Source organism: Vicugna pacos, chromosome 9 (assembly GCF_048564905.1).
Source record: "Vicugna pacos chromosome 9, VicPac4, whole genome shotgun sequence".
NCBI classification, from domain to species: Eukaryota; Metazoa; Chordata; class Mammalia; order Artiodactyla; family Camelidae; genus Vicugna; species Vicugna pacos.
The window spans coordinates 55,413,015-55,438,070 of NC_132995.1; the positions used below are offsets into that span (position 1 = coordinate 55,413,015).

Here is a 25,056-nt window from a genome sequence, read left to right on the forward strand (position 1 = left end):
ATTTTTCAACTGTTCCTCCACTATATGTGGTAAATTTATAATGATTCATATACCAAAAAGTTGTATCTCATTAGTACTTCTAATCCTGGAATTGTTTTTCTCTGCTGGGTTGCATTCAAACTGATGAATTCATGCTGTTGACTAGTCTCCTGGTGATCAGGGATAGAATTTAACGACCTATGGTTTTGTGTAACTTCAATGTTGCTTTGTTGGGTATTGCTTTTGGAAGGTCTATTGGATAATTCCCATTGTTCATTCTTTGTATAATAGCTTTTGAGAAGATTTGAAAGAACTAGCTAGGAAATTGGAAGACAATGTCCAGTGTCTTGAGTCCAAGCCAAGAAAGGCTTCAGAACAAAGCCAGAATATTTGACTCATATCTTTACTATGGATGAATCAGTTTACTCTTGGACAGGCAGAGAGCCTGGACCAGAGACAGGGCACTTAAGAGACTCCCTAGGAAAGAAGATGAAAATTTTAACTGGATCATGCCCTCATTACATGTCTACTTTAACCTTGTGTCTAAGTCCCAGCCACGGAATGATATGCAGTACATGTTATGGCACATGTTAATGTGTATAGATGTGTGGTACATGTTATACATGTATATAACTCCTTCCTTGATCATAAACTTCTGACAATCATTATTTTGTGTATATCTAATTACCCATAGAACTTAATGTAATTCACACAGAACAACTATTTTTAAAATATGTCATAAATGAAAAGACTTTCTTCAAAACATAAATGCATTTATCAACTTAAAGTTGTTGCCAGCTTAGAGATAATTTGATAAAATAATAGAATCTAATCATTAAAATGACCATAAAGGCAATTTATCTCAATTTCCTTCCTTTCAGTTGGTCAGGAAGTCTTTCCCTGCATATGACTTTTTTTTTTAATACATATGACTTTTCAAATTCATCTTGGACAGATCTAATTGTTATAAAGTACTTGCTTATACTGAGCAAACACCTGCCTCGCTGTAACTTCAATCCACTCATTTAACTTCTCTCTAAAATTCATAGTAAGCCAACTCTGTCTTCTACATGACCGCTCTTCAAATACTTGGAGACATTTGTTGTGCACCATCCCTACCCTTCAGGTCCTTATCTCATAGGCCTTACTGTCTTCAAACTAGTCCCTAGATCTCTCACCCTCTTGGTTTTCCTACCTCAGAAGCACTCCTACCTTCTCTCTGAAAGGAATGTGTGTCTCATATTTCATGAAACAATGTGTATTCAAACTCTTCACATCCATCCCTGATATTATAATGCTGGTCATCATTAGAGCCAGTTTTTGAGTCACCTAATGCATTTTCCAAAGCCTACCACCTTCATTCCATCTTACTGTTTTTGATATAAGCTCTCTTTTGATCCTTATGTGATTCTTTTTTAAATTGTATTCTCAGTACCTATTTCCATACTTCTTAATATGTGAAAATGTCTAATCTCCACCAAGTAACCACTTGTCAGATTCCTTTTTAAGTGACCTTTAAAATTCAAGGCTTATTCACAACCATATCCAATACTTACACTTTGAGCTATACCCCTAGAATTATCACCATGTTATAAAAATTTTCTCCATTGTAAAGGATTTTTGGCAGTAACCTCCATAAACATCTAAAATTTGCAAAAATTGAGGTATCTTCTTCCACATGGTACGTTGTTGTTCAAAATAACAATTGAAAGAGGAACCCACAGTATGGGCGCCTTTGTAAGAAATCTCTTATAAATGAGCAATAATGAAATTTACCTTCCTTTTGGTTTTTCTGTGTTACATAATGAGCTCACTGGTTCCCAAAGTGGTTGTGGATCTAGATCAGAGAGTGGAGGCAACTGGGGTTGCCTGTTTCCTCAGTGGCCTCTAAACTACCAATCCCCCTCCTTCCATCCCTGACTTAAACTCCCTTAGGGCAATTTCAATCCTTTGCTGGTAAAATTTGAGGAAAGTACTCATCAGCCCACATTGCACAATTTGTCCCACAAAGACAGTATGAGAGACTTCCTCAGGGGTCCTTCTGTCCTCAAGACATGCTTGGCTGAGGCCATTTCCTTCTTTAACTTGGGCCACCAGCCTTATCACAACTCAGTAGATGAGCTAGATATTTTATCAGGTTTTCTTTCCTTTTAAAATATTTAATAAAGAAACTTAAATATACACAGAAGAGTTAGAGTGAGGAGTATACTGTATCTCCATTGTCTCATCAATTTTTGTTGTTGTTGCTGAAGTATTTGAAAGCAGATACCACACATCATGACATTTTATGCCCAAAATATTTCAGCATGCCTCTCTATAAACTAAGGAAGTTTTCTTACATAACCACAATACTGTCATCACACCTAACAAAGTTAATGATAATTCCATATTATCAAGTTATTTATATATTAGTTATATGATAACATGGAATTATAATAATATTGTTATCGTATCATGGTCAAATTGTGCTGATTCTCCCAAAATATCTTTGATATTGGCTTGGTTGAATGATAGTGATCTAACCAAGGTCTACATATCACAGTTGATTATGGATCTTAAGTCTCTTTTTTTTCCATACCTTTTGATTTGTTGATTAAATTTTGTTTCCTGTAAAGTTAATCCTTCTGCACTTAAAAAAAATTAAAACTTTGGTTTCTCTGCTCCCACTCTTTTCATGCTTTTGATGTGTTAATTGGGTTTTCTTTTATTTGCTATGAAATTAGCTCTTTTGAACATAAAAATAAACCTTAAGTTTTTGTTGCTTTCTCTTTGCACTCATCTGTGTCAGCTGATGTTTAATGGCCATAACCTGCTATCCCACATAATTGCTCATCATCATTTGTAATAGTTTGAATAGAAACTATGTTTGCATAGCACCTGTGGAGTGCCTGGGAAGAAGTGCCTGGACATCAGAATGGCCATAAAGCCTCAAGCTGTTCATGGAGGCTGGCAGGAAGTTCTTCTCTGTGCTTATCTTGAAACTGTGAAGGCATGTATTGGCTTTTGCTTGTTAGAATCATTTTCAAGTAGAAGTATAATTAAATAACCTAATTGTCTCCCTGAAACAATTATTATTTTGAACACCTGGCCCCATATTTGCAGTGTTCTAGTAGGCAAAAGAATCATCATGGTGTTGGTATTTTATGTCTTGCAATACAAAAATCAATTAATAACTGCTTTATCAACCTATGGAGTCTCCAGGAGATGGGGATTGAAAAGAAAATATAACATCTCTAAATGTGCAATGTACCAGCCTTTTCATATATGTGACCTCTCTTTTAATCTCCAAAATGACGTATGAGTTAAGCATTACTGTTTCTTCAAGATGAATAAATTAAGGTACGAAAAGATTAAGTAAATTAGAAAATATACTTAAAACCATCTCTGAGAGGTGCATCGTACTCAGTAGAGACTAAACAAATATATCTTTTTTTTAAATTGAAGTATAGTCAGTTACAGTGTATCAATTTCTGGTATACAGCATAATGTCCCAGTCATCCATATATGTTCATTTTCATATTCTTTTTCATTAAAGGTTATTATAAGATGTTGAATATAGTTCCCTGTGCTATACAGAAGAAATTTGTTTTTTATCTATTTTTATAACAAATATATCTTCTTAATTAGCTACCTGAGATCATGCAGCTTTCAGGGGGCAAATCTAGGACTCTCTTTTTCTTCCTAAGGCACCACTTTTGGAAGGTATACAGACAATTTCTGATTTACAATGGTTTGACCTACGATTTTTATCTTTTTTTCAAGCTGGCAATATGCAGTATGGTACTCTTTTGTGATGCCTTTCACCTTCAGTATAGTATTCAATAAATTACACGAGATATTTAACACTTTATTATAATAAAGGCTTTGTGTTAGATGATTTTGCCCACCTGTAGGCTAAAGGAAGTGTTCTGAGCACGTTTAAGGTAGGCTAGACTAAGCTATGTTGTTTGGTAGATTGGTATGTTAAATGCATTTTCGACTTAGAAAATTTTCAACTTAACGATGAGTATATCAGGATGCCCCATCATGAGTTGAAGAAGCTCTGTACTCACAGGGCAAGAACCTTTTTCTGTCTCCCACCATGCCTTTGACTCTGGAGCTGATGGTAGACGGGCAGTGCAGAGCCAGAGCTGACCTCAGGGTCCTGGACGATTAAATTCCCTTTCACCCTGACCTGAGTCTCACAGATAGACAGTCCCTTCCCTACATTGTAGCCCTGGTCATCTTTCTACTTGAAACACATCAGCACCTCTCTCCTACCCTCAGGGTAAAAATCTAAGCTGAGTTTCTGGAAAGCCCTTCAAGCATGAGGCCCTTGAGAACATGAGGTCAGTGTTTCTTCCACTCCACTGCTTTTTATCACAGGTTATTTTGTGTTCAAACAATCTGATTCACTTTTGCCAACAATTCTTCAAAGCAGAAGTTGGAGTATTTTCTTCTGGTTTTATTTTGAGAAAATGTGATAAAGCAATTCTTATGAAACATAACCTTAGTGATTGGTTGTGAAATTTTAACAAGGTTTTTTGTTAGTTCCTTAATATTGGGAATTTTGTAGTGCATTTAGTCATTTAGTTGATCATTAAATATGATTGGAATTTAGAAAACAATTATAGTTAAAGTGTTGGGAGCCAATGCTAGTTAAAATGAGTCATGCTTGCATCTCCCCATACACAATTTTTCACAAGTAAAATTAAGAATTTTTAAGAATTGTGCTGTACACCAGAAATTGACACAACATTGTAAACTGGCTGTACCTCAATAAAAACGGGGGGGGGATGGAGAAAAAAAGGATTTTTGAAATTGTGAAATAGAGGAAAAAAATTTTTTTAATATTATATAAGTACTCTTTTCATGTCTGTCCATTGTGTCAAGCACAGTAGTTAGAGATAAATATAAAGCCTCGTTCCCCAAGTGCCATTGTTGTACATTGGAGTAAGTTCTAGTAATCATCTGAAATAGGGAAAGAATTTAGCTAGCTATGTTATAATGCTGATTTTTACCAATAATTTTTGTCTCTAGTCCTTTACATTCTTTCTCAGCAGTCTGACTGGAACAATTTAGCCTTATTGAAGATTTTTCTCATTATTTTCTTTTTCTTTCTTTCCCACTGGCCTCTAGTCATGGGTCTTCCCTAAAATATGTTTGCCATATGTGGGAAATTTTACAGAGCCTCTCCTCTGAAAGGTGTGTGTGTGTGTGTATGTGTGTGTGGAATAGAGAGAGAGGGGCTCTGCCTGTGTGTGTGTGTCTGGCAGAGGTTTCCATCCCGATGCCAAAGTCAATGGTCTTTTATTTCTAGCAGGCCTGAGTGCAGATCCAATCTGATTCCCACAGCTGTCTCTGAGGTGCATGTCTCCACATCTTTAGTTGTTACTTTGCTTGTGATTGAATCACCCTGCAGATGGAAGATAAAAGCTGGAGTTCATAGCTTTAGGCACTGGCTTCCTGCCAAGGCTGGGCGAAAAGGACAGTTTTGACCATCAGACATTACATTACAGAGGGGCCAAAACAGTCCAGGGAAGAGTCGAGGGAGACGAATGGAATCTCCAGCTTCGGAATGTGGCCTTATTCTCTAGTTAGAGTTAGATTTTGTTTCCCAGGAAACTAAAATCAATAATAATAATAATAAAGGAAAGAGGGCTTTGGGAGGAACCAATTTCTGATCGAAGGCCAAAGGAACTGACTACATGAATCTTGGCTCAAACAAAAGTTGTCCCGTATCTTAGAGGTATAAAACCAAAGCCTAAACTAGGACAGAGAATCTCTCATGTTTTCACTTATCCTAGTCATTTTGGAAGCATATTTGAGTACATATTTATATTTGTCAAATTCTCAAAGTTGTCAGGCTACCAATAGCAGGTATACATTCGACTCACAACAGAAAGGGAGCAACAAACTTTTGTATAGGTTAATGATCTTGAGAAATCTATTTGTAAAATAGGCATCATCTCCAAAGTTTCCAGGGAGAGACAAAGGACTTAAATGGCCCATGACATAAATAATAAAGAGAAGTTAGGAATGTTATTATATACCCAAATTTCTCATGCAATTCCCTGCTCTAAAAAGTTTCCACCAGTACCATTTCCTTGCCTAGATCTATATCCGTGTGTGATTTGATGAGAAGTTGTAGTATGTGTGCTGTTTCCATCCCGGACCACAGGGTTAGGTCCCATCTCAATTATATCTCCAAGAAGAGTTCTTTTTAACTATCAGGGCAGTAGTGGAAAGAGTATGGGCTTTGAAGCCAGATAAAGTTTGCTTGCATTTTGTTGTTGTTGTTAATGGAGGCACTGGGGACTGAACCCAGGACCTCGTGCATTCTAAGCAGGCACTCTCCCACTGAGGTATATCCCCAACCCCAAAGCCAGATATAGTTTGAATCTCACTGTGATCTCTTCTTGTGGTGACACACTGGGCAAGTTACTAAAGCTCTCTGAACCCCTTTTTAATGTCTATAATAGGGATATTTAAATAATATGATGTATAATACCTGGCAGATGTTAACTTTCTCTCTCACCCTGCCCCACCACACACATCTTGCCCCCACCCCAGGCTCCTTGACTTGTTTAAGGTGGGGGGGTGGATTTGAAATTTGGAGAACAAATTAATGACAGTGTCCCTTTTTATACTCAATAATAAAATATTTTCAGAAGAGTTTGTTATCAAAGGTTTGGGGAGACTTTTAAAGAAATATTTCAAAATTGTAGAATAGATAAACAAGATTACACTGTATAGCATAGGGAAATATACACAAAATGTTATGATAACTCACAGAGAAAAAAATGTGACAATGAGTGTGTATATGTCCATGAATGACTGAAAAATTGTGCTGAACGCTGGAATTTGACACAACATTGTAAAATGATTATAAATTAAAAAAAAAGAAATGTTTCAAACATTCAGAAAAGTATGAAGACGAATGGCTGCTTTTTGAAATGCTAACCTTTTGGCATACTTGCTTCGTGTCGCTTTTGTTTTTTAAGAAATAAAGCATTATAAGTATAGTTGAAACTTTGTGTTTAGCTGTCTCTAATCCCATTCTGCTTTCTGCCTCCCCAGAGGTAACCACCATACTGAATATAATATTGATCATTCCCGTGTGTGTTTATATTTTCATTGCATACAATTTGGCCATAACAATCCATGCTATTTATTTTGTTTGTTTTAAAACTTCATATAAATAACATCATGATGCACATATCTTTCTACATCTGTATTTTTGTATGTAACATTAATTACATGGTTGAAATGTATTCATTTTGACTGCTCTACAATGTTTCATTGTCTGGCTCTATCACAATATATTTAGCCATTTTCTTGGCATGGGGTGTTTAGATTTTTCCAACTTTTTATTACTGCAAGTAATACTACACTGGGCATACCTATATATGCTTTTTGTGCACATGTGAAAGGCTTTTCTAGGTATAAGTACCTAAGAGTGGAATCCTGAGCACATATGACATATATATCATCGTTATTGGATATTGCCAGATTGCTCTCCAGATTGGTATTCCAATTCACAGTCATACCAAAAGAAGAGTTCCTTTTGGTCTATGGCAATATTTGGCATTTTATTTTTGCCGTTGTAAAGGATGGAATATGCTACCTCATGTTGTTCTAATTTGCATTTCCCTGATTACTGGTAAGGTTAAGCATTTTTTTAATATGTTTTAAGCCTTTTGTTTTCTTCTGTGAATTATTTGTTCATCCCTTTTGTCCATATGAAAAATTTGTTTGTATTTTCTTATTGATTGAAGAAGTTCTTTACGTATCCTGAACACTAATCCTTTGTCTGTTATACATTACCTTTTTTCAGTCTGTGGCTTGTCTTTTAAAATTTTTAAACACTGTCTTTTGTTGTACAGAAATTTTCACTTTAATGAAGCCAACACAATCTTTGCCTATATGATTTTGTGCTTCTGGGTGTGTTTTTAAGAAATTGTTCTCTGGCTGAATGTGATAAAGCTATTCTGCATGATTATCTCCTAAATGGTTCAAAGTTTTGCTTTTCACATTTTTTTAAATTGAAGTATAGTCAGTTACAGTATGTCAGTTTCTGGTGTACAGCACAATATCCCAGTCATGCAAATGTATATATATATATTTGTTTTCATATTCTTTTTCATTAAAGGTTATTACAAGGTATTGAATATAGTTCCCTGTGCTATACAGAAGAAATTTGTTTTTTAAATCTATTTTTATATATAGTAGCTAACATTTGCTAATCTCAAACTCCCAAATTTATCCCTCCCCAGCCCCATTCCCCCAGTAACCATAAGATTGTTAACTATTTCTGTGAGTCTATTTCTGTTTTGTAGATGAGTTCATTAGTATCCTCCTTTTTCTTTTTCTTTTTTTTTTAATTCCACATATGAGTAATATCATATGGTATTTTTCTTTATCTTTCTGGCTTACTTCACTTAGTATGACAGTCTCCAGGTCCACCCATGTTGCTGCCAATGGCATTATTTTATTCTTTTTTATAGTTAAGTAGTATTCCATTGTATAAATATACCACAACTTCTTTATCCACTCATCTGTCAATGGACATTAAAGTTGCTTCCATGTCTTGGCTATTGTATATATTGCTGCTATGAACATTGGGGTGCATGTATCTTTTTGAATTAGAGTTCCCTCTGGATATATGCCCAGGAGTGGGGTTGCTAGGTCATATGGTAAGTCTATTTTTGGTTTTTTGAGGAATCACCATACTATTTTCCATAATGGCTGCACCAAACTACATTCCCACCAGCCGTGAGGAGGATTCCCTTTTCTCCACACCCTCTCCAACATTTATTGTTTATAGACTTTTGAATCATGGCCATTCTGACTGGTGTGAGGTGTTACCTCATTGTAGTTTTGATTTACATTTCACTGATAATTAGCGATATTGAGCATTTTTTCACGTGCCTGTTGGCCATTTGTAATGTCTTCATTGGAGAATTGTTTGTTTAGGTCTTCTGCCCATTTTTGGATTGGGTTTTTTTTTTCTTATTAAGTTGTATGAACTGTATGTATCTTTTGGAAATTAAGCCCTTGTCAATCTCATCTTTGCAAACATTTTCTTCCATTTCATAAGTTGTTATTTTGTTTTACTTATGGTTTCCTTTGCTGTGCAAAAGCTTATACGTTTATTAGGTTCCATCTGTTTATTTTTGCTTTCATTTCTATTGTTTGGGTAGACTGCCCTAGGAGAACATTGCTAATATTTATGTCAGATAACGTTTTACCTATGTTTTCTAATAGGAGGTTTATTGTGTCTTATCTTCTGTGTAAGTCTTTAAGCCATTTTGAGTTTACTTTTATGTATGGTGTGAGGGAATGTTCTAACTTCATTGATTTACATGCAACTGTCTAATTTCCTAACACCCACTTGCTGAAGAGGCTATCTTCCCCATTGTATATTTTTGCCTCCTTTGTCAAAGAATAATTGACCGTAGATACGTGGGTTTATTTCTGGTCTCTCTATTCTGTTCCATCAATCTTTATGTCTGATTTTATGCTAATACCATACTGTTTTGACTACTGTAGCTCTGAAGTCTTGTCTGAAGTCTGGAAGGGTTATTCCTCCAGCTTCATTCTTTTTCTTTAGTATTGCTTTGGCAATTCTGGATCTTTTGAGATTCTATATAAATTTTAGGTTTTTTGTTTTAGTTCTGTGAAAAATATCATGGGTAATTTGATAGGGATTGCATTAAATCTGTACATTGCTTTGGGCATTATGGCCATTTTAGCAATATTGAGTCTCCCAATCCAAGAGCATGGGATATTTTTCCATTTCTTTAAGTCATCTTTAATTTCCTTAATCAGTGTTTTGTAGTTCTCCATGTATAAGTCTTTTATCTCCTTGGTCAGATGTATTCCAAAGCATTTTATTGTTTTGGATGTGATCTTAAAAGGGATCGTTTCTTTACTTTCTTTTCCTGCTATTTCATTGTTAGTTTAAAGAAATGCAACTGATTTCTGTATGTTAATCTTGTATCCTTCTACCTTGCCAAATTCTTTTATCAGCTCTAGTTGTTTCTGTGTGAATTTGTAGGGTTTTCTGTATACAATATTATGTCATCCATATATAGTGACAGTTTTACCTCTTCTCTTCCAATTTGGATCCCTTTTGTTTCTTTTTCTTGCCTGATTGCTATGGCAAGGACTTCCAAAACTATGTTGAATAGAAGTGGTGAGAGTGGGCATCCTTGTTCCAGATTTTAGTAGGAATGCTTTCAGTTTTTCACCATTGAGTATTACGCTGGCTGTGGTTTGTCATAAATAGTTTTTATTAAGTTGAGATATGTTCCCTCTATACCCACTTTGGTAAGAGTTTTTATCATAAATGGGTGTTGAATTTTATCAAATACTTTTTTCTGCATCTATTGAGATGATCATGTGATTTTTGTCTTTTCTTTTGTGCATGTGGTGTATCACACTGATTGCTTTGCATGTGTTGAACAGTCCTTGTGTCACTGGGATGAATCCAATTTGATTATGGTGTATGATCTTTTTTATGTGCTGTTGGATTCTGTTTGCTAATATTTTGTTGAGGATTTTTGCATCTATGTTCATCAATGATATTTGCCTGTAATTTTCCTTTTTGGTAGTGTCTTTGTCTGGTTTTGGTATCAGGGTGATGATGGTTTCATAAAATGAGTTTGGGAGTACTTCTTCCTTTTCAATCTTTTGGAAGAGTTTGAGAAGGATCCGTATGAGATCTTCTTTGTATGTTTGGTAGAATTCCCCAGTGAAGCCATCTGGTCCTGGACTTTTGTTTGTAGGGAGATTTTTTATCACTTATTCTATTTCATTTCTAGTACTATGTCTGTTCAAGTGGTCTGTTTCTTCTTGATTCAGTCTTGGTGGACTGTATGTTTCCAGAAACTTTTCCATTTCTTCTGGATTGTCCAATTTGTTTCCATATAGTTGTTTGTAGTATTCTCATATGGTTTTTTTTTTTGTATTTCTGTGGTATTGGTTGTAATTTCTCCATTTTTCTTTCTTATTTTATTTGGTTCTCTCTCTCTTCTTCTTGGTGAGCCTGGCCAGAGGTCTGTCAATTTTGTTTACTCTTTCAAAAAACCATCTCTTGGTTTGATTGTTTATTTTCTATTTTTTTATCTCTCATTTATTTATTTCCTCTCTGATACTTTTCACATTTAAGACTTAGTTATCTACAAATAGATCTTACCATCTTACACATTTTGACAGATATTTGTGTTATTAAAAAAGCATTTCTTATTATCAACACAGATCATTTCAGGAATGTCTTTAAGTTTGGGAAGATGTCTAGCACATAGTAATGAATAAGTGTTTTCCAAAATGCTAATTTTCAATTGATAACTGACATTTTATCATTAGCAACACATTCTGTGTGTTGTTTTCCTTGAATTCCCTTGAATTCTTTTTTCCCTTAATGAGTTTTGCTAGAGACTACACTCAATCTTTCTGGAGCACAAATTTGGTTTCATATCTTTGTTTTCTATTTCATTACTTTCATTGTTTACTCTCTTGCTTCTATTTTCTTTGAAATTACTTTTTTGTTATTTTTCTAACTTCTTGAGTGGACCTCATTAATTTTCAACCATTCTTCTTTTATAATATAAATATAATATATTTATTTCCTTCTATGTACTGATTTATCAGCATCCACAAAGTTGTGATTTAGTATATTCACTATAGGTTATTTGTAAATGATTTCTACTCCACTATTATTTTTTATTTGATCTGTGATTTATTTAGAAATACGTGTTTTATTTTCCAAATACATAATTCTTTTTTAAAAACCTTTTTACCCACTCAAATGACTAAAATTAAAAATACTGATAATGCTAAGTTTTGGTAAGGATGTGAAGCAATGTGAACTCACACATCGCTAGTAAGAATGTGAAATGGCAATTAAACAACTTCCCTTCTTCTTCTTCCCACTGCTCCCTCCCCTTCTTCAGACCCTGGAAACCGCTATTTTACTTTCTATCTCTGTGAGCTTGACTATTCTAGATAATTCATGTAAGTGAAATTATACAGTATTTGTCTTTTTGTGACTGGCTCATTTCACTTATCATACTGTCCTCAAGGTTCATTTGTGCTGTAGCATATGTCAGAATTGCCTTCCTTTGTAAGGCTGAATAATATTGCATAGTGTGCTTATATCACATTTTGTTTATCCATTTATGTGTCAGTGAACATTTGGGTTGCTTCCAACTTTTGGCTTTTGTGAATAATGCTGTCATGAATATGGGTATACAAATACCTATTCAAGAGCCTGCTTTGTATTCTTTTGTATGTATACCCAGAAGTGATATTGCTAGATCACATGGTAATTTTATTTTTAATTTTTCAGGGAATCACCATACTGTTTTCCATAGCAGTTGGACAGTTTTATACTCCAACCAATAGTGGACAAGGGTTCCAATTTCTCCATCCTCACCAACACTTGTTATATTCTGGGGTTTTTGTGAGTTTTCTTGTTTTTATGGGGTGTTTTTTATAGCTGCCTTTCTACTGGATGTGAGGTGATATCTCATTTTGTAGTTTTAATTTGCATTTCCCCAATGATTAGTGATATTGAGCATCTTTTCATATGCTTTTTGACTGTTTATATATCTTCCTTAGGAAAAAAACTATTCAAGTCCTTTGCCCATTTTTTAATCAGGCTGTTTTTGTTGTTGTTGTTGAGTTGTAGGGGTTCTTTATTTTCTCCCATTTCATAGGTTACCTTTTCACTTTGTCAGTTGTGTCCTTTAATGAACAAAAGTTTTTTAATTTAATGTAGTTCCCCCAAACTTTCATTATTTTCTTAGACCTAAATTATAGGGGCTATCAGATATACCTACATGAATATTTAATGTAAAAACTTACTGAAGAGATAGATTTTATTTAAAAAATAATAAACTCTTTGCCATCATGTCCTCTAAGGGATAGACATCTTATTCTTCCTCAAGATAGGAATTTGGCCATTGTTATCATTTCTTATTATTCATGTTCATTTCCTGTAAGAACAATGATCATCTAACTTTTCCTGCAGAAGTATGGATAGTAAATATTTTAGGCTTTCCAGGTCTCATGTGTTCTCTGTCGCCACCACCATCACCACCTCTCTTCCTCCTCCTTTTTCTTTCTCCTTCTTCTCTTTTTTAATATTTGACTACCCTTTAAAAATGTGAAAACCATTCTTAACCCAAAGGCTGAATAAAAACAACCCACAGGTCAGATCTGGCCTTGAGCAGCAGTGTGCTAACCCCTGCGTATGAGGATTATATGTCCTCATCCATTGTCTTGTGACTGACATTGCATCCTATAGGAGCAGCATCTATTCCTACCAGTGCTGTTGGGCTTGTCCACGTGACTTCTTCAGCCAGTGGAAAGTGAGTGAGCATGATACACACCATGCCGAAGCAGAATCTTTAAAAGCCATTCCGTGTTTGTTTTTGGTTTCTTGCTCTTTTTTCCTTCCTTCCAACTCCTTCAGTTTGGGTCCTGAAATGAGAAACTATATAAAACAGAGTTGTAGCCAGCCTATAGCTACCAATATGTCATGTGAGTGAGAAAGAAAACATTGCTGTGAGCCACCTATATTTAGGATTGTTACCCAGCATACCCTAGAAAAAGCTGACTAATATAATGCTGAAGATAAATACATATATATACACAGACACACACATATACAGGACAAACAGTATATTTTAGATGGAGGTGACTTTTAATTCAGGAACAGGCTTATAGAAGCTAATTATTTAGCTCTGGAAGTATAGACAAAGGAAAAGTATAGAAACATCCAAATGTGTACAGGCAGATATTCATTGGCAAACATAAATACTGACATGAGGCAGACCAGTTGAAGAGAGTGAGTGAGAGTTTATCATTGATAACAGCTCTTTTCATTAAAATCAGATCCCCAAACAAGGATCCTGTTAAGGGGATTTGTGATGGGGATGACAAGAGCCTAATGAAAATAACTCAGCATGAAATTGCTAGTCTCCGAGAGGAAATGATACATGGGAGTTTGTGAGTCTGGTAAGTTTTCCAAGTGTCCTAACCAAAACTGGTAGTACCTGATTTCTGGGAAGATACATTTATATGGGAAATAATGAAATCTTAAGGGACACTTAAGACATTTTATCCAAGATTTACCAAATCAGCTAATTGCTTGAATGGCTTTGATAGATACATAGCAGCTGTATTTTTTGGAATCGTGCTATCCTATACTCTCCTTATTAATTAAATATTTTTGAGATAATTTCAAATGCAGTAAAATACAGAGAATAATGTAACATTCATGTCCCCAACACCAAGGATAAATATTGACGTTTTTGTCATACTTGCTTGACTTCCTGTACTAAACAAATAATTATAAAGTTGAAAGGCCTCTTAATTCATTCCTTGCCTACTCCTTTAACCCTTCCTCCCTGCATCCCTTTTCTCTCTCCCCAGGCAGCCAAAATCTTGGATTTGGTCTACACCGATCTAGTCAATTTTTCATACCTGTTTTCATATGTAATTCCAGGAGCAACATGTAATATTTTTAATTGTGCAGCTTAAAGAAATAAGTGTTGCCATATTGTAGAACCTTTCTGCAGTTTTCATTTTGCACAGAGCAGTCTGTTTTTGTGATCTCATGTTTAGATGTATGAATCTAGCTCATGTCTTCTATTTGTTGTATAGAATGCCATTATATAAATATGCCACATTTTATTTAGGTGTCACACTATTAGTAAACCTTTAATATCATTCATGCATTCATTTAACAAATATTTATTGAGCATTTACTGTGTCCTAGGCTCTGTGTTAGGTACTCATGTTATATCAGTGAAGAAAACAGACAAAAACCTTTGCCTCCATGGTTCTTACATTCTGTTGGGGAACACAACGTAAATGATAGCTATAATAAATAAGCCAAACCTAAAGTATATTAGAATGTGATAGGTTATGTAGAAAAAGATTGAGAAGAATTGGGAGTGGTGTTGAGGGAGATAGATTGCTATTTTAAACAGCTTAGCTAGGGGAATAGTGTTAGATATTGAGAAGACAATATTAGATAACTAACAAGATAATATTAAAGCAAAGACTTAATATGAGGGAGTTAGTGAGGTGAATATCTGGGGGAAGAGAATTCCTAAGTGCAAAGCCCCTAAGGTGGGAACGTGCCCGGTGTATTCAGGGAACACAAGGAGGTCAGTGGCTGAAGAAGGGGGAACAGAGGGGAGAGGAGGAGGATTCGAATCCAGACGTTATCCCGGGTTGAATGGGAAGAAATGGTCATTAGGCCATTGTAAGGACTTTGAGAAGATGGGAAGTCCAGGATTTGGAGCAGAGAGGCAACGCGGTCTGTGTTTTAAAAGGATCACTTTGGCTGCTGTTAAGAATAGACTGTGTGGGAGCAAGGTTGGAAGCAGGGAGATCAGCTGGCAAGTTGTTACAGTAATCCAGGTGAGAGGTGATGGTGCCTCAGACTAGAGCAAAAGAGGTGAAAGTAAGATTCTGAACATATTCTGAAGGTTGAAGCAACAAGATTTGCAGATGGATAAGATGTGAAAGAAATAGAGATGTGTGAGAGAAATAGAGGAGTGAAGAATGACTCCAAGGTTTTTGCTTAAGTAACTGCAAGGGTGGAGTTGCAACAGAAAGGACAGCAGTGGTAGAGCAGGTTTGGAATGGAGGACCAGGAGCTCAGTTCTGAATAGACTGAGTTTGAGATGTCCATTAGATAGCCACACAAATATGCTGAGTGGATAGCTGGCTACGTGAATCTGGAGTTCAGCAAAGGGGTCTGGCTAGAATTGTACATTCAGAAGCCAGCAGTTATATAGATTGTAGTGAAAGCCACGAGGTGAGATGAAGTTGCAAAAAGAGCGAGTGTCAAAAAAGAATATAAGAAACAAGGACTAAAACTTGAGTGTCTGCCATATTAAGAGATTAAGGAGGAGAGAAAGGACACACACAGAGACTGAGAAGAGACACTATGGAAATAGGGAGGTAAACTAATAATGCAGTGTCTGGGGAGCCAAGGGAAGAAAGTCAATCAGGGTGGAAGAAGTAATTAGTTGTGTCAAATGCTGCTAAATATGCAAGCAAGGTGACAACTTGATCCTAACCATTAGCATTGCTGGCAGTGATGAGTGGCCGTAGTGGCGTGGTAGAGGCGAAACCTCTGAGTTGAGTGGGTTGAAGTGAGAAGGGGAGGCTCCTCAAACACAGCGGCAGCTCTGGTCTGGCATCTTTCTCTTTCTTCAGGATGAGAACCCATTCTTCCAACTCACCTTTTGAAAGGATCTGGAGTAGCTTTAATATAAAGGCCACCTTTTCCTATGGGGAGAAAATTCCTATGTGGAGGAAAGTGGAGACTGTGGCAAAGATCAGAAAATCAGGATTACGCAAACTATGTTATCTTTATTGCCTCGGAATAATTAATGGGTGATGTCCCAAAGAATGGTCGTGATGAACTCCACTTGCATAGTTTTTAAAACAGCCTTACTGAGATGTAATTCACCTACCATACAATTTACTCATTTAAAGTGTACAGTTTAATATACACCTTGCACTTTACAATGTACACTTTTAGTATATCCATCACCACAGTCAAGTTTAGAACACTTTCATCACCCCAAAAAGAAACCCTGTACCCATTAGCAGTCACTCTCGTCGCCCCTCTAACCCTCTCCATGTAATATTTATCATTACTTCATTTGTTGTTATTGTTGAATAATATCCCATTGTTGAATACTACATTTTGTTCATCCGTTCTTGAGCCAGTGAACATTTGGGTTGCTTCCACTTTTCCACATGTTTATACGTGAAAAATGCTATCATAAACATTGGTGTCAAGTTTTTGTATAGTTATATGTTTTCAGTTACCCTGGTTCATACCTAGGATTGGGATTGCTGGATCGTATGGTAACTTTATATTTAACATTCTAAGGAACTGTTAAACTTTGAAAGGGGCTACATCGCTTTACATGAGAGTTCCGCCACCAGTGGACAGAGGGTCCCTGACTTGGAATGGTTCAACTTAACAATTTTTCGATTTTACAGTGGTGCTAAAGCCATAAGCATTCAGTAGAAATCATACTTCAGGTTTTGAATTGTGATTTTTTTCCCCAGTCTAGCAATATGTGGCTTAATACTCTCTATGATGTTGGGTATCAGTGGGGAGCTGCAGCTTCCAGTCAGCCATGCCGTCAGGACGGTAGACAATGGATGGACACACAACAATTCTATGCCTAGACAACTAACTGTTCTGTTTCTCCCTTTCAGTACAGTATTTGATAAGTTACATAAGCTATTCAGCACTTTATCATAAAACAGATTTTATGTTAGATAATTTTGCCCAACTGTAGCTAATGTTAAGTGTTCTGAGCACGTTTAAGGTAGGCTAGGCTAAGATATGACGTTCAGTAGGTTAGAAGTATTAAATGTGTTTTCAACTTAGGATATTTTCAACTTCACGAAGTAACCCCATTGTAAGTTAGGGAAGATCTGTATAGGGATTCCAAATTCTTCATTCTCTCCTGAACTTTTTATTGTTTGTCTTTTTTTAACAATCCTAGTGAGTGTAAAGTGGTATCTCATTGTGTTGGGTTTTTTCAATGTGGTTTTGATATGCATTTTCCTAATGACTAAAGATGTTGAGCATATTTTCATGTGCTTATTAGCCATTTGTATATCTTCTATGGAGAAGTGTCTTTTTCAAATCCTTTGCCCATTTTAAATTGAATTTATCTGTCTTTTCATTGTTAAATTATGAGTTTTTTACGTAGTCTGGATACAATGCCCTTATCAGATATAATTTGCAAGTAACTTCTCCCATTTTGTGAATTGTCTTTCACTTTCTTGATGATATCCTTTTTAAGTTTTGATGAAGACCAATTTATCAGTTTTTTCTTTTGTTGCTTGTGCTATTGGTGTCATACGGTCTAACAAATCATTGCTTAACATAGGTCATGAAAATTTACTCCTTTTATTTTCTAAGCATTTTATAGTTTTGGCTGTTACACTGAAGTCTGTGATCCATCTTCAGTTATTTTTTATGAATGGTGAGAGGCGGAGGCCCAGCTTCAGTCTTTTGCACGTAGCTATGCCTGTAGAAATTCAGTTGCCCTAGCATCATGTGTTGAAAAGACTATTCTTCCCCCATAGAACTGTCTTAGCATCTTTATTGAAAACCAATCGACCATGGATGTATGAATTTATTTTTGGACTCTCGCTTCTTTTCCATTGATCTACATATTCTGTCCTGATACCAGTACTAAATTTTCTAAATTGCTATAGTATTACAGTGATTGATTTTTAAACCAAGCTTGCATATCTGGAATAAATCCCACTTGATTGTATTGTGTTACTCTTAATATATGTTGCTGGATTCAGTTTGCTAGTGTTTTGTTGGGTTTTTGCATCTATATGCATGTTATTGGTCTGTAGTTTTCTTTCATTATATCTTTGCCACGTTTTGGTTTCAGAGTAATACTGGCCTCCTAGAATGAGAAAGGAAGTGTACCCTCTTTTTTTTTTTTTGAAACAGATTCTGAAGAATTGTTAATTTTTTTAAATGTTCATTTGAATTCAATAGTGAAATCTGCCCTCTCCCCCCTACTCCCCTAGGGTTCATTTTTGTTGTTGCTATGTCTGTGTAGTGAACTTTTCTGCAGCAGTTCTGTAAAGTCTGTCTCCACAGTCAGGCATGGCCACTGCAATCTCTGCTGGGTTAGCTTAGTGCTCAGGAAATGATTGAGCAGAAATCTGCAAATGCTTTGATCTGAGATTTTCAACCCTTTACTGAGGGGCTTACACCAGGCCTCAAGGTGAGCCAGAGGTAAGAGATCAGGATCTTCTCAGGTCTTTTCTGGATGTGTGCACAGCCCTGCACAGACATGTGGCCTTCCGGATGCCCAGGAATACGTCAGGTCTTTTCGAAGTGCTCTATAAGCATGCTCTTTCCCAGCTTTTCTCCATAAGTTTTTAGCCAGCCTCCTATTTTCTCCTACTGGTATCAGCACCTCAGGCAGCTGTAATATTAAATCATTGCTGATAAATTTTTCTGGAAGAATGTCCAAGGGATAGGCTTTTCCCCACTGAGTGAGCTCTGAGTCAGGTCATAACAGCAAGCCCTACAAACGGGGCTTTTCCAGGGGGCTGTCGCACAGGTGAAGTAGTGATGATTCTCTGAGCTTGGGTCTGTAAGAGGAGCTCCAAAGCCAGACGTTCCCTTCCAGGGGCTGCTGGCTGCTGTTTCCATGACTACCACAGATACAGGGAGAGGCTGATGGGAACTGGGCAAGTTAAAATGCCACGGAGCTCTCTGTTCTTACTGAGATTTGGATGTTTTTCTTAAATAAATACTCTTCAACTAATGGCAAGCCTCTGGTTAATTTTCCAGAGTTTTATAAAAGTGACTTTGACAATTTTTGCTTATGTTCTCATTGCTTTTATGGAGGAACAGATTTTCAGAAGTTGTTATTCTGCTATTCCAGAAGTCCCTTCACCTTATTTTAAAAACCGAAAAAGTTTTGATTGTATTTTATTCAAGGCCAAATGTGGTTAGATTTACAAGCCTCTTACGTATTTTCACAAACTGAACATACCTGTGCACAAGTTACATGAGTAATTTGCAATGCTCTTCATGCCCCTTTTCTTTTTGTAGTTTTATTTATATATGTATTTATTTTATTATATCATATTTTTAAATTGAAGTATAGTTGATGTACAATATTATATGTTAAATTTATACAATATAGTGATTCACAATTTTTGTGAATCACTATATTGATATTTGGTATTTGATAAAGGTTCTACTCCATTTATAGTTATTATAAAATATTGGCTATGTTCCCCATGGTGTACAATACATCCCTGTAGCTTATTTTATACCTGATAGGTTTTGTACCTCTTCATCCTCCACCTCCATCTTGCCCGTCCCCCTTACCTCTCCCACTGGGTAACCACTAGTTCCTTCTCTACATCTGTGAGTCTGTTTCTTTTCTGTTATATTCACTAGTTCGTTGTATTTTTTTGGATTCCACATGTAAGTGTTCATTGCCCCTTTTCAATTGCTAACCATCCCTTCCCCCAAGATAACCTGTTTTTAAATTGAATATAATTTAAATTATTTAGTACATACTCTTTTATGTCTGGTTTCTTTCATTCAGCATTATGTTTAAGAGATTCATCCATGTCGTTGAACGCAATTGTTCAGTCTTCCTCATTGCTGTAATATTCCATTGAGTGAATATGCCAAATTTATGCATTCTATGTAGGTGGACATTCAGATTACTTACAGTACAGGCTGTTACAGTATATTCTTGCACATATATTTTTGTGAACATATATAAACATTTCTTTAGGTATATACCTAGAAATGGAATATCTAGGTCATATGTTACATGAATGATGAGTGTTAGTGGATAGTCAGTTTTCAAAGTTGGTATACCAATTTATATTCCCACAGCACTGTTTAAGCGTTCTGTTTTACTCAATATCCTTGCCATAGTATTTGGCTTTTCACTTTAATCATTCTGAGTGTATAATGGTATCACCCATTATGACTTCAATTTGCATTTAGTCCATTTGGCCAATTTTCATAGGGTTATCTGCTTTTTTCTTATCAACTTGTAGGCATTCTTTGCATATTTTGCATGCAAATATATATTCTGTATAGGCTTACAAATATCTCCTCCCACTCTGTGACTTGCCTTTTCCCTCTTTAAATGGTGGTATTTGATAAAGAGAAGTTATTAATTTTATGATAGTTTAAGTTATCAAATATTTTTGCTTTACGTTTAGTACATTTTAGATCCTATGAAAAATCCATACTGACCAAAGGAAATTAAAGATGCAACCAATTGATTTAATTTTTCTACAGATTTTTAAAAGACCCATTATTTAGGCAGGGCGTTTTAGTCTACCATGAAGAATACTAGTGTTTCCCCACAGGCGTGTTGTACAAATGATTGTCCTCTTTCATTCACAGAAATATTTATAAAACATCAAGCCTTACATAACTCTATTCCAGAATTTCTTTTGTTTCTTCCTATCAAACCCAGCAGTTCCACTGAGTATATTTCTTACCCTCTTTGTTTCTAATCACCCTGTCTTCTGTTTTCAGAGATAACAGAGCCCATTAGAGTTGAAGTTCTCTAACTTTCTGTTCTCCACTCCTATCCCACTAGCTCCTCATCTATGTTTATTTCCCCTCATCCTTTTACAGTGAAAGATATTTCACAGAAAGTAGATCTATCCCACCTTAAAAAACAAAACAAAAACTTTATTCTCTAACCCCCACTAGTTATCTTCATTTCCATCCCTCCTTAAAAAGGAAATGTCTTACACACATGATAAATTACATAGAAGGTAATATACCCACACAATGAATGCATGTAAAATTGGTGAAATCTAAATATGGTGGATGGATTGTATCAAACTTGATTTCCTGTAAGTGTAATGTAAAATAAATTATATTATAGTTATGCAAGATGTTGCCATTGGGGGAAACTGGGTGAAGGGTAATACTTGATCTCTTAGTATTATTTCTTACAACTATATTCGAATCTATTATTATCTCAGAATAAAATGTTAAAACCAGAGTCTTTCTAAAAAGTTATCTGTCATAATAATAACTACCATTTGCAGGGTGCTTACTGTGTGCTAGGTACTGTTCTAAGCACTGTCAGGTGGATACTAGTGTTAGTCTCATTTTGTAGATGATGAAACTGAGGTTAAACCACACAGGGTTACCCAGCTAATAAGTGGCAGTACTGGTGTTTAGATCTGGTAGCCTAAGTCTTCCACTCTGCTTGCTATACTTCTTGTACATCTGTCTTCATATCCTACCTCCTGGTCACATGTCAACTCACCCCTCCAAAATTTAGCTTTCCATCCCAACCAGCCCCCTGAAACTGTTTTGCCTGGATTACCAACAAGTTGCTAAATCTAGTGGATTCTTTCTGGTTGTAACCATTCTTTCTGCAGCCTTTGTTCATACAGTCAACAAATATTTGCTGAGCACTTACAGTGTGCCAGATTCTTGTTTTACAGCAGGGAACAAGATAGGCAAAACTGCTGTCACCGAAGACTATACGTCTTTACTTGTTACATTAGGAGGTCAGAAGTCTTAAGTCACTGCTAACTTGTTTGTGGATGGTCAACAGACCACTGTATTATTCCATATTTTTGTTTTTCTGGAGCTAAAACAGATTGTTTTTGTTATAATAGATATTGTTATTTTATTTGTGGTTTCATAAATAAATCAGAATGTACTATGTTTAATGCCATTTTCACTTTTCTCCAGATAGAAATCTTAACCTTTCCAAGCAGTTGTCATGAATATGAATAAATTAAGAGAACCAACAATATTGCTAATTATCAGAGAAATGCAAATCAAAACTACAATGAGGTATTACCTCACACCAGTCACAACGGCCATCATTCAAAAGTCCGCGAACAGTAAGTGCTAGAGAGGAGGCAGAGAAAAGGGAACCCTACTACACTGTTGGGGGGAATGTAGTTTGGTGCAGCCATTAGGGAAAAGAGTATGGAGAGTCCTCAAAAAGCTAAAAATGGACTTACCATATGATCCAGCAACCCACTTCTAGGCATATATCTGGAAGAAACTCTAATTTGAAAAGATACATTCACCCCAGTGTTCATAGCAGCACTGTTTACAGTAGCCAAGACATGGAAGCAACCTAAATGTCCATGACTGGATAAAGAAGATGTTGGGGGGGGTGTGTGTGTATGTGTGTGTATATGTGTGTGTATATATATTCAATTATATATACACATATATACATACATATATGTATATTATATATGTATATTATATACACACATGTATGCATACGCGCACACACACACACACACACACACACACACACACACACACAATGGAATACTACTCAGCCATAAAAAAGAATGAAATAATGCCATCTGCAGCAACATGGATGGATCTGGAGATTGTCATACTAAGTGAAATAAGCCAGAAAAAGAAAGAAAATATCATATGATGTCACTTACATGTGGAATCTAAAAAAATGAGATAGATGAACTTACTTACAAAACAGAAACAGACTCACAGACATAGAAAACAAATTTATGGTTATCAGGTGAGAAAGGGGCAGGTGGAAGGATAAATTGGGAGTTTGGGATTTTCAGGCACTAACTACTATATATATAAAATAGATAAACAAGTTTCTTCTGTATAGCACAGGGAACTATATTCAGTAGCTTGTAATAACCTATAATGAAAAAGAATATGAAAGGAATAATTTCTGAATCACTATCCTGTACCCCAGAAATTAACACAACATTCTAAACCGACTATAATTCAATAAAAAAAAACTGAGAGCCAAATTCTGAAGTATACTACCCTTCTTATGTAATTATTAATGATAAATTATGAAAATTAATTGCCTTTGACCTTTTACTTACTTTTTTCTATATAAGGATCATTGAATTGATTTTATGCCCCATTATTTGGAAACACCAGGAAGATCTCTGCCAAATATTAAATAAGTTTCATTCCACGTATCCAAATAAAAAGCTACTCCAAGGAGAATACTTGACTTCACGGAGACATCATGGTAACTATTTGCATATCACCAAAGCTGAGCCCTTGAGCTCGAGTTGAGGGAAAGAAGTCATCTTGTCTCTTTCCACATGTCCGTGATTGCTTTCTCTGTTTTTATTCCTTTCTCCAGTTCAGTGAAGAAGAAAAAAAAAATTTCTCCTACTTCTTCGTGCCAAAAAACAGCTCTTGTTTTATTAGTTCTAATGGGAATGTGTTTTGCTTGGTGATTGGAAACAACCATAATCCTCTTGCTTCCATCCAGGGTTACTGTTTCTGTCTGATCGCTCTTTGTTTACAGCAGCAGTTAGCAATTTGCATGGACAGTGCTGTCAAAGTCACTGCTCTCAATGAAACCCAAATGCCTCTTGGAAGAAAGATGACAGAGTCAGCCTAGTGACTTGCAAAACTTTAAAAGTGATTCCTTGTCAAACATGTGAAAAACAACTCTTCCCTCTCCATGACTGGGGGAAAAAAATGAGAAACTATCTTACACCAGATGACGATTCCTTGCTAGTAAAATAGGCCTGGGCTGGTTCAGCTTCACTCCTTTATGTTCCTTTTGCAAAACCCACAAAGAACACATTTGGGGCCACTTTTCAGAGCTGGCAACAGTCTCTGCTTTTTAAAGAAATCAGATGGGCGCACGCACACAAAAATCCACACTGGATGAAGGGCTCTGAATCCCCAGGGTCCAAAAACAGGCCTTAAATTCTAGATCACCAGTCAGGACCTGGCCTGGACCCAAGAATCATCCCAGTTGTTGCCAGATTTGGTTACTTGATTAAATTTGGGTAAAACAAAAACAAATTGGGAGAAGTTTCTATTTTCTTGTTGACTAGACCTCTTCTTTAAAAAAAAAAAGGAAAGAAGAAATAAGAACTACAAAAACATGCTTTGGGATGATACAGTGATTTCTAAATTTCAAATTATTCTGGGTCTAAAGGATTCAGTCTTCTAATTTTTTAAGTTCAGTACCTTTCTCTACTATTTACATGTGTAAGGTATTACAGCTGCTTTCTCTTTTTATTTAGAGTTTGTTTAGAGACTATTTGATACAGCATATGTGTGTGTTTGTGTGTGGGTGTTTTTAATTACTTTGGCTTTTTTAAAATTTGATGTATAGTTGGCTTATAATATTATATTAGTTTCAGGTGTACAACATAGTGATTGAATATTTTTATAAATTACACACCATACAAAGTTATAAAATGTTGACTATACTCCTATGCTGAAATAGATACCTCAAGATAAAATGAAACCCTCTCACTGAAGATGTTAAAGCAGTGTCTGGTCAGCTGCTTGCTAAGGATGTTGTGAAGAGGATTTAAACACTAGACTAGTAATTGGGTTTTATTGTTTAGTTTTGAAGATGTCTTCTTCATCTAAAATTCTGTGCATTATGAATTAGCTTCCTTCACCTGTCATTTTTTTAATTACTCAAATTTGGAATATTTTCAGCCATTTAAGATAATACTTGTTGTCTGTTTAGTTTTACCTTCTATGCAAGAAAATATTGACCCCCTTTGTTAATG

At 35.8% G+C, this 25,056-nt stretch overlaps 1 protein-coding gene across 4 annotated transcripts in view; it reads left to right on the forward strand.

Annotated features, from left to right (window-relative positions):
• WARS2 (tryptophanyl tRNA synthetase 2, mitochondrial) overlaps window positions 1-25,056 on the forward strand; it is an 86,326-nt gene that overhangs the window by 38,933 nt on the left and 22,337 nt on the right. The window lies entirely within an intron of this gene.